Raw genomic sequence first — 10,965 nt, 5'->3', positions numbered from 1 at the left:
CAGTTCGAAGGCTTTACCCTGGTCCGGTTTACGCTTCAGGGTTTCCATGTACAGTGAGTGGATGGCTGCCTTCAGGGTCCTCTCCAGCATGCCCCTGGCACTTGGGGTGTCGATGGTGTTGCCCTCAGACCTGATCTGTGGCACCAGGACTCCCAGCTCCTGGCGCTCCTCGCACCACTCCCAGCGGCAGCTGATGCGCTTCCCCAGGCGACGCGTGGCTTTGCGAGCGCGGGATCACAGTGAAGCGATGTTGCGCCCGTCCCGTCTGAATTCGCCATCCAGGAAACCGCTCAGGAAGCTGGCGGTATCTTGGTTGGAGGGGGCTCTGCCGATCCGCTTCTTTGTTGTGTCATGGAGGGCGTTTGCTGCGATGTTCCTTTCCATGGCGTCGGGACACGTCAGCAGGCAGAAGGCGTGGGTGATCGCTGCCATGTCACACAGGTCACCCATGCGGGGACATTGGCACCGCCATGCCTGTGGGCGATATAGACCAGGTCATTGCTGGCTCTCTGGGGAAGGAACAGCCACTTCTTCACCAGCTGCCGGATGATCTTGTCTGCCTTGTTGAGGGGTACCTTCGCCACGGCGGATCCCCTTAGGACAAACGACATGCGGGGGATCAGGAAGGTGTTCAGGGCATTTATCTTCTGCCACGGTGCTAGCAGGGAGGCGTCGATCTTGGCGGCATCCTGCAAGATCTTTTGGATGGTATCCTCAGGTGTCTGCCGGACACGGAAACCCGTTGGCGTGCCGAGGTGCTGGTAGGCCTGCCCCTCTGCCAGGGGGATGACAGGCTCGCCCTGGATCTGGAACTCTGTCGAGTGCACAGAGTCCCTTTTGCTGCTGTCGATGTGGAGAGATGCACACTTCTTTGCATTGAAGCGGAGCCCCATCCAATCGGCAGTTCGACTGGTGGCATCTAGCATACGTTGGAGGTTCTCTGGGTCATCCGCGGTCAGGACCAGGTCATCCACGTAAGCGAGGACGCTCACCCTCTCACCATGGAGGTTGAAGCCATCTGCATCATTGGAGATCACTCGCAGCAACGGCTCCACAATGAGGTTAAAGATGATGGGGCTGAGGGGACAGCCCTGCTTAACTCTGCTCCAGATTGGGATCTTGGCAGTCTTCCCTTCGACTGAGCGAATGGTGGTGCTGCATCCCTTGTACACCTCTCAGATCACACGGAGGAAGTTCTCTGGCACCCCAAACTCCTGGAGCGTGGCAAAGATGTGGTGGTGGGGCATGGACCCAAAGGCATTGGCCAGGTCGAGCCACTCTACCACGCACTGCCTCCGCCCCCTTCTGGCCATTTCGATGATGGTTTGGAGGACAAAGTTGTGTTCATAGCAGCCCTCGCAGGACATGAAGCCTTTCTGGGTGGAGCTGATGGCTCCCCCGCTCACCGACCACTACGATATCCTAGACGCCAGGCAGCTGGCATAGAGCTTGTACATCGTGGAGCAGAGGAAGATGGGCCTCCAGTTGCTGGGGTCATCCCGCTCACCCTTCTTGTACACCAGTACCGTCATGGCCTTCTTCCAGGAGCTGGGAGTCCGGCAGAGTCGCTTGCACTGATTGAAGAGCGTGGCGAGGACCAGGCAGCCGGGATCTCGCTTTTTCAGGAGGCTGTAGGGGATGCCGTCTTTCCCAGGAGCTGTGTTTTTTGTTTTTGAGAGTCTGGCCAACACTTCCTTGGACGTAAAGTCAGTTTCCAGGACACCTGCGTCGTCGACACGGGGCAGGGGGCGGAGGTGTTCTGGGCGCTGGGCGTCATTCCGGGCTATGCGGTCGAATACATCCTTGAAGTAGCTGTAGAGACGCTCAGATGGGATCGTGCACTAGGGCGAGGGCCTGTCGAGTATCTCCCTCATGGCTTTCGAGCGGTTTGCCCGGTACAGCTTTTGGATCCTTGAAGCCGCTGCTGGATTGTAGCGGCGGCTGGCGTTTCTGCTTCTGGCTCCCCTGGTGGTGGTGTTGAGGTTTGGAGCAGGCGTTCTGTGGGCGGGCCTGGCGTTCTCCTGGTTGGAACTTCTCCTGGGAGAGGTTTCCACAGACAGTTCTAGGGTGAGCCTGTCTACGAGGAGGTCGAAGTCGTCAAAGGAAGCTGTCGCTTGTAGCTCCTTGGTCCAGGCAGTCTGCCACGGAGTGGCAGCCCTCACCATCGGCTGCTGGCCTTCATGGTCCTTGACCTCGTCTGAAGCAGGCTCAAAGCCTGCATGGTCGGCCTGCCATAAACATAAGATAAAGATCTCCAGTGCTTAAGAACATAAGAATAGCCCTACTATGTCAGACCAAGGGTCCATCTAGCCCAGTATCCTGTCTTCCGACAGTGGCCAGTGCCAGGTGCCCCAGAGGGAATGAGCAGAACAGGTAATCATCAAGTGATCCATCCCCTATTGCTCATTCCCAGCTTCTGGCAAACAGAGGCTAGGGACACCATCCCTGCCCATCCTGGCTAATAGCCATTGATAGACCTATCCTCCATGAATTTATCTAGTTTTTTTTTTTTTTTTAACCCTGTTATGGTCTTGGCCTTCACAACATCCTCACAACATTATCTGGCAAGAAGTTCCACAGGTTGACTGTGCATTGTGTGAAAAAATACTTCCTTTTGTTTGTTTTAAACCTGCTGCCTATTAATTTCATTTGGTTCTAGTTCTTGTATTATGAGGAGTAAATCACACTTTCTTATTTACTTTCTTCACACCAGTCATGATTTTATAGATCTCTAACATATCCCCCTTAGTTGTCTCTTTTCCAAGCTGAAAAGTTCCAGTCTTATTAATCTCTCCTCATACGGAAGCCATTCCATACCCCTAATTATTTTTGTTGCCCTTTTCTGAACCTTTTCCAATTCCAATATATCCTTTTTGAGATGGGGCGACCACATCTGCATACCGTATTCAAGATGTGGGGGTACTATGGATTTATATAGAGGCCATATAATATTTTCTGTCTTATTATCTATCCCTTTCCTAATGATTCCCAACATTCTGTTTGCTTTTTTGACTGCTGCTGCACATTGAGTGGATGTTTTCAGAGAACTATCCACAATGACTCCAAGATCTCTTTCGTGAGTGGTAACAGCTAATTTAGAGCCCATCATTTTATATGCATAGTTGGGATTATGTTTTCCAATGTGCATTACTTTGCATTTATCAACACTGAATTTCATCTGCTATTTTGTTGACCAGTTCACCCAGTTTTGTGAGATCCTTTTGTAGCTCTTCACAGTCTGCCTGGGACTTAACTATCTTGAGTATTTTTGTATCATCCACAAATTTTGCCACCTCACTGTTTGCCCCTTTTTCCAGATCATTTATGAATACGTTGAATAGGACTGGTCCCAGAACAGACCCCTGGGGGACACCACTATTTACCTCTCTCCATTCTGAAAACTGACCTTTTTTTTTTTTTACTCTTTGTTTCCTATCTTTAAACCAGTTACCAGTCCATGAGAGGACTTTCCCTCTTATCCCATGACAGCTTACTTTGCCTTAAGAGCCTTTGATGAGGGACCTTGCAAAGGCTTTTTGGAAATCTTCCCCCAACAAATTATGTTCATCTGTGTGTCTGACAATTTCATTCTTTACTATGGTATCAACCAGTTTGCCTGGTACTGAAGTCAGGCTTATCAGCCTATAATTGCATCTCTGGTGTCCTTTTTAAAAATTGGCATCACATTATCTATCCTCTGGTCATTTGGTACCGAAGCTGGTTTAAATGATAGGTTACAAAACCACAGTTGGTAGTTCTACAATTTCATATTTGGGTTCCTTCAGAACTCTTGGGTAAATATAATCTGGTCCTGGTGACTTATTACTGTTTATTTTATCAATTTAGTCCAAAGCCTCCTCTAATGACACCTCAATCTGGGCCAGTTCCCCGGATTAATCACCTAAAAAGAATGGCTCAGGTTTGGGAGTCTCCTTCACACCCTCAGCCAGTCAACCTTAGGGTTCTTACTATGCTTCCTATCTTTTCTTTTCATCAGAATACTTTGCTGTTGTACCTTTAATATTGTAAAAAGAAAAGGAGTACTTGTGGCACCTTAGAGACTAACCAATTTATTTGAGCATGAGCTTTTGTGAGCTACAGCTCACTTCATCGGATGCATACCTTGGAAACTGCAGAAGACATTATATACACACAGAGACCATGAAACAATACCCCCTCCCACCCCACTGTCCTGCTGGTAATAGCTGCTAATGGTAATGGGCTATTACCAGCAGGAGAGTGAGTTTGTGTGTGGGGAGGGGAGGGGGGGAGGAGGGTGAGAAAACCTGGATTTGTGCTGGAAATGGCCCAACTTGATGATCACTTTAGATAAGCTATTACCAGCAGGATAGTGGGGTGGGAGGGGGTATTGTTTCATGGTCTCTGTGTGTATATAATGTCTTCTGCAGTTTCCACGGTATGCATCCGATGAAGTGAGCTGTAGCTCACGAAAGCTCATGCTCAAATAAATTGGTTAGTCTCTAAGGTGCCACAAGTACTCCTTTTCTTTTTGCAAAGACAGACTAACACGGCTGTTACTCTGAAACCTTTAATATTGTCTCTTTGAGAAATTGCTAACTCTCCTGAATTCCTTTTCCTTAAATTTTCTTCCCATTGGACCTTACCTGAGTCTGTTGTAGTCTTCTTTTTTAAAGTCCATTTTCCTTATTCTGCTCCTCTCATTTCTTCATTTCCTTATAATTTATAATTTAATGATCACCTGCACCCAAATTGCTTTCATCCTTAAGATTTGCAACCAATTCCTCTCTCTTACTTAGAATCAAATCTAAAATGGCTTTCCTCCAGTTAGTTCTTCTAGCTTCTGAAACAAGAAATTGTCCCCAGCACATTCCAAGAATTTATTGGAGACTTTTGTTATGCCACATTACTTTTCCAACAGATGTCTGCATAGTTAAAATCCCCACTTGCTACCAGGTCTTGTGTTTTGCATATTTCTGTTATTTGCTTTAGTATGATGGCTGGAAACAGTCAAGGAAAAGTTGCAGTTTTGTTGTTTTCTGTTTGCTTATTTCAGGTGAAGGAAATAGAAACAGTAAAATGTAAAAATGAGAGATGATGAAGCAAAGGTAGAGCAGGCCAAATTGAAAGCAGCAGAAAAGAAAGACGAACGCCAGCATCAGAAATGGCAAGCAGAAATGAGACTGAAAGCAGAAGCAGTAGCCCATAGAAAAGCCAAAATGGGACTGAAAACAAAAGAAATGGAGCCAAAAGATAAAGAGGCAGCTGCTGCTCTGGAGGCTGAAGCCCAAAAGCAAGCCAGGGAGACTGAAGAGGCAGCGCACAAGTGAGCCATGGAACTAAAAGACAAAGAGGCTGAGGAGAAAGAGAGAGAGAGAGGAGATATCAGAGGTGATGTTTGTGAAAAGTTGATGCCTTTGTATTCTGTGTACTGCACATTTATGTGTCTAAAACCTCTAACTATCTGCAGAGTTCAGCAGCCATATTGTTCTCAGAGGTGGAGCATCCTGTGCAAAGGAAACACACTTACTGTGCTCTATCGTGTGGAGACTTTACTTTTGTTCTTTCTTATTATTTTCCTTAACTGAAAATAAAATCCATCCAGGCCTTGTCTACTTGAGAAAATGGTATCAATTTCACTAAATGGGTGAAACTGATTTACTTTAATCAGTGCAATCTCCTTTAGTGGACACTCATTTTTAAACTCAATTGATATAAGGCACTATCAAAGTGAAATTACTGTCCACATTGAGGATTATACCAATTTAATTAAATCAGTTTCTAAACCAATTAAGTGAAATCGGTACCATTTTCTCTTGGTGACCGGGACTTATACTGAAAATATTTGTTTTGCTCTTTATGTATGGAAACTTAACAGTGTCCTCATTTGCCAAATGACTTCTCAACAACAGGGCAACAACAGGGCAACAAAAATGATTAGGGGACTGGAACACATGAGTTATGAGGAGAGGCTGAGGGAGCTGGGATTGTTTAGCCTGCAGAAGAGGAGAATGAGGGGGGATTTGATAGCTGCTTTCAACTACCTGAAAGGGGGTTCCAAAGAGGATGGCTCCAGACTGTTCTCAATGGTAGCAGATGACAGAACGAGGAGTAATGGTCTCAAGTTGCAGTGGGGAAGGTTTAGATTGGATATTAGGAAAAACTTTTTCACTAAGAGGGTGGTGAAACACTGGAATGCGTTACCTAGGGAGGTGGTAGAATCTCCTTCCTTAGAGGTTTTTAAGGTCAGGCTTGACAAAGCCCTGGCTGGGATGATTTAACTGGGAATTGGTCCTGCTTTGAGCAGGGGGTTGGACTAGATGACCTTCTGGGGTCCCTTCCAACCCTGATATTCTATGATTCTATGATTCTCTGTTTCTTCAAAGGTACCTCAAAATGAAATTCCTCTGTTCTTCTCATTATTAATATCCCACAGACACCCCACCTTTGAGTTCCTGTCTTGTGTCTTCCCTTCTTTAGATTATCTGGGGGCAGGGAACAAGACTACATATTCTGTAAAGCATTGTATCACACATTTCCAATGCTTTATACACAGCTTATATGTAATAATCATCTTTAGGTGGAAAGGGAATTCTATAGACTCAAGTAGGGATCTTTGCTCACCCAGAAGTGGGTTGGAGATGGAATTCCCTTCCCTCCCATCCTCAAGACATATTGGGTTAGGGTTGTAGGACTGAGGGAGGGAGGGATAGTCCATTGCCAAATCAGAGTAAGGGATTTAGCTCATTCTGGCAGTTTCCCTGGACTGCAATGGGAGTGGGAGGAATGATGAACATTCATTCTTACTGTCTCATTCTGTGTTACAGTTACCTGCACACACTTCTACATGCAAAGCTGCAGGATTAGGAAATGACTGGCAGCTGCTGTACTCTGATAAGTTGCACAGCTCTGAGGGCTTTACAAAGAAGTTTGTAAAGCCACTACATACAGCCAGCGCATTTCTTGAGTTATGTTTTTATACACAGGGGAGGGGTCTACAGGTGTGGATTTTCCAATTGCTGACCCACTGCAGCACCGGAGGGGTGAATGTAGCTGCTCTTGAAAGGCAGGGAGGGCTGTGTGGCCTTTTCTACAATTCAAAGAAAGCTGTGTGAGCAGGGCACAAAGTGAAGGGTGATGTGGAGAGAAAATAGATATAAAAAAACCCACACATTCCCTCCTGTTAAGCTGCTCCTGCCTCAGGTTTCTTTAACATACAGAGAAAGGCAGATTCACATGCACTTCTAAGGACTCCCCTCGCAGCTGGTTTAGAACCTGAAACTTTCAGCACCAAGAGCACTGACCTCTTTGTCTTGAACTAAAGGAGTAATTCTACTAGCTGCTAGCAGTAGCTGCTTCATAGATTAGCTGATAAAGAGAGAGATGTTCATATGGACAGACACCTTCAAATATATGAGTTTCAACAGCACTTAATCCCTTGTACCTGCAAGTCTTTAATTTACTATTGTGAAAACTTTATTGATGTACAATTTCTAATAAAACTATCTCTCCACCAGGATATAAAATTCTTGGCCCTATGTGGCCATTAAATATCTGCTGATGTGATCCCATAAAAGCAAAAGGGTGTTGTAACACAAAGTAACTCTGAGGTTGTGGTCAAATTCCAGTCTGCAGTTTCACTTGTTATTGATTTTTGTATGCTGGCCTAAGATGTTCTATAATGTGGCTTGTCAAGGTTCCTTCCCCACTCTGAACGCCAGGGTACAGATGTGGGGACCTACATGAAAGACCCCCTAAGCTTATTTTTACCAGCTTAGGTTAAAACTTCCCCAAGGTACAAACTTTTACCTTTTCGTCCTTGGAGCTTATGCTACCACCACTAAAGTGTTACACAAAGAACAGGGAAAGAGCCCATTTGGAAACGTCTCTCCCCCCAAAATATCCCCCCAAGCCCTACACCCCCTTTCCTGGGGAAGGCTTGATAAAAATCCTCACCAATTTGTGTAGGTGAACACAGACCCAAACCCTTGGATCTTAAGAACAATGAAAAAGCAATCAGGTTCTTAACAGAAGAATTTTAATTAAAGAAAAGGTAAAAGAATCACCTCTGTAATCAGAATGGTGAATACCTTACAGGGTAATTAGAGTCAAAACATAGAGATTCCCTCTAGGCAAAACCTTAAGTTACAAAAAGACACAAAACCAGGAATATACATGCCCTCTAGCACAGCTTATTTACCAGCCATTTAAACAAAACAGAATCTAACGCATATTTAGCTAGATTACTTACTAAGCTCTAAAACTCCATTCCTTTCTGTTCCCAGCAAAAGCGACCGACAGACAGACCCTTTGTTTCCCCCCCCCACCTCCAGCTTTGAAAGTATCTTGTCTCCTCATTGGTCATTTTGGTCAGGTGCCAGCGAGGTTATCTTAGCTTCTTAACCCATTACAGGTGAAGGGGTTTTGCCTCTGGCCAGGAGGGATTTTATAGCACTGTATGCAGAAAGGTGGTTACCCTTCCCTTTATATTTATGACATGGCTGCACACACTTAAAGAGTTTCTGTATTCCACTGCAGAGAAGGCAGCATATCAAAAACTGTTGCCAGCTCTCATGATATTTAGTTTCAGAGTAGCCCAAACATCTGAATTCAAGAGAATGCTTGAGAATCTCAGCTTTCATTCTGTAAAAAGAGCAGGCTGCTATCCTTTATGGTTGTGGAGAAAAGTTTGAAAGAGTGAAGTAAGTGCACCCAAATGGTTGAGCAATCAGAAGGTAAAGGACCCCAAATTGAATATTTTTTAAAAATCTCATTCTTTTCATGTGCCTGGGGTTGGAAACACTAGCAATGAGTAAAGTGATCCCTTACCTGTTTCACTGAATATTGTAGTAAGGAAGTTGCTGGTGAAGAAATATAGCCACTGCTTCACACTTGGGAGAGGTGTGGGGATGAGAAGAAGCATCCTCCTAGCTGGATCCTGTGGATTCCTGGGGATCCTCTAGGAAGCATGTGGGAATGTAGACTCTGCATCAGGGGTGAAAGTGGGCCACTACGGTGTACCAGAAAGAAGCCGGCACCAGCCCGTACGCGGTCGAGGGTAAAGCACTGCCATGGCAGTGCTATAACATCCTTGCCCCTTTTGCCCCCCCCCCAGGCTGCCAATGGGAAGGTGGGGGGCAAAAGGGGCATCTGCCCTGGGGCTGGCAATTTAAAAGGGCCTGGGTCTCCCAGCAGTGGCCGGAGCCCTGGGCTGCATGGGCCAGGCAGTGCAGATGGGATGGCTGGGGGAGGCTGACCCCGCATCACCCCACATGGTATGATGAGGGCATGAGAGCAATTTGCCAGTCTTTATGTGTTCTGGCAGCACCACAAAGCAGTGGGAAAGGCTGAGTCAGACATACTTCACACTCAGTGCCCTTTTGGAGCAAGGTGCCAAACCAAGGTGGGGCTCAGACTCAGTAACCTTGGAAGAAATGGAGTCTCAATCCCTTTAATGACAGTTTAAACCAGTTCAGGCTGGGCTGTTTATTTATCACGTCTTCCAAACAAATCCAGTGCCTTGTAAAAAAAGGTGAACTGAGAACAAATCTCTGTATCCACAGAACAGGAGCAGCACAAGCAGCAGCCTCTCACTCCCCTCTTGGGTTCAGTCTCCAAGGCCCATGCAGTCTTTGGACCTTCCACTGAGCCTGCCAACAACAGGCTGCTTAGTGATGTCTTTTGTGATGCCCACTCGGAACATGACAGAGACCCAAAATGACTTCACACAGTCCAGCAGTCATCCCTCAGGTGATAACATTTTTCAGTTACCGCCAACATGAACTGAACTTGAACTAGAGAACCTGTTGGGTCTAAGTGCTCTATAATCACATTATCTGAGCCAGACAGTCAAACTATTTCAGAGGTCTCCTACACCACAAGTCAGGGGAGTCCAAGGCAATCATGGGGGTTGGGAATCAGACGCTACTGACTTCAGATCCTGGCACTGCACTATTTTGCTGTGTGCCTTGGACAAGTCATTTGATTGCTCTGTGCCTTGTTCCCCCAGCTGAAAAGCAGGATAACACCTACTCAGCACGAGGGGGCTGGGAGGGTTAATTAGTTACTGTCTTTGAACATGTAAAGGCAGAAGTATGAACTAAGTGTTCTTAAGCTCTGAAGTGGCAGGGTTGGGGGAGGAAACCGGGCAGAGGGAAACAGAGAGGGAGCACAGAGGGTTGCTGAGGGATGTAAAGTAGAAAGAAGCACAAAGCTCTGTGGGGCAGAGAGGGGAAGGCTGATACCAGCTCCCTGCTCGGGGGTTGCATATGCTGGTGAGTTTTAGCTTATTTTCTTAGATGGGTGAGTTGAAAAGATAGAGAAAATTGCTTACAATTCACCATGTACATTGGTCAAACTGGACAGTCTCTACGTAAAAGAATAAATGGACACAAATCAGATGTCAAGAATTATAACATTCATAAACCAGTCGGAGAACACTTCAATCTCTCTGGTCACGCAATCACAGACATGAAGGTCGCTATCTTAAAACAAAAAAACTTCAAATCCAGACTCCAGCGAGAAACTGCTGAATTGGAATTCATTTGCAAATTGGATACTATTAATTTAGGCTTAAATAGAGACTGGGAGTGGCTAAGTCATTATGCAAGGTAGCCTATTTCCTCTTGTTTTTTCCTACCCCCCCCCCACCCCCCAGATGTTCTGGTTTAACTTGGATTTAAACTTGGAGAGTGGTCAGTTTGGATGAGCTATTACCAGCAGGAGAGTGAGTTTGTGTGTGTATGGGGGTGGGGGGGATGTGAGAAAACCTGGATTTGTGCTGGAAATGGCCCACCTTAATTATGCACATTGTAGGGAGAATGGTCACTTTGGATGAGCTATTACCAGCAGGATAGTGAGTTTGTGTGTGTGGTTTTTGGGAGGGGGGTGAGGGGGTGAGAGAACCTGGATTTGTGCAGGAAATGGCCCAACTTTATTATCATGCACATTGTGTAAAGAGTTGTCACTTTGGATGGGCTATCACCA

Source organism: Lepidochelys kempii, chromosome 1 (assembly GCF_965140285.1).
Source record: "Lepidochelys kempii isolate rLepKem1 chromosome 1, rLepKem1.hap1, whole genome shotgun sequence".
In the NCBI taxonomy this organism is placed as follows: Eukaryota; Metazoa; Chordata; order Testudines; family Cheloniidae; genus Lepidochelys; species Lepidochelys kempii.
The sequence above is the reverse complement of the archived record's forward strand: the minus strand, read 5'-3'. Positions refer to the sequence as shown.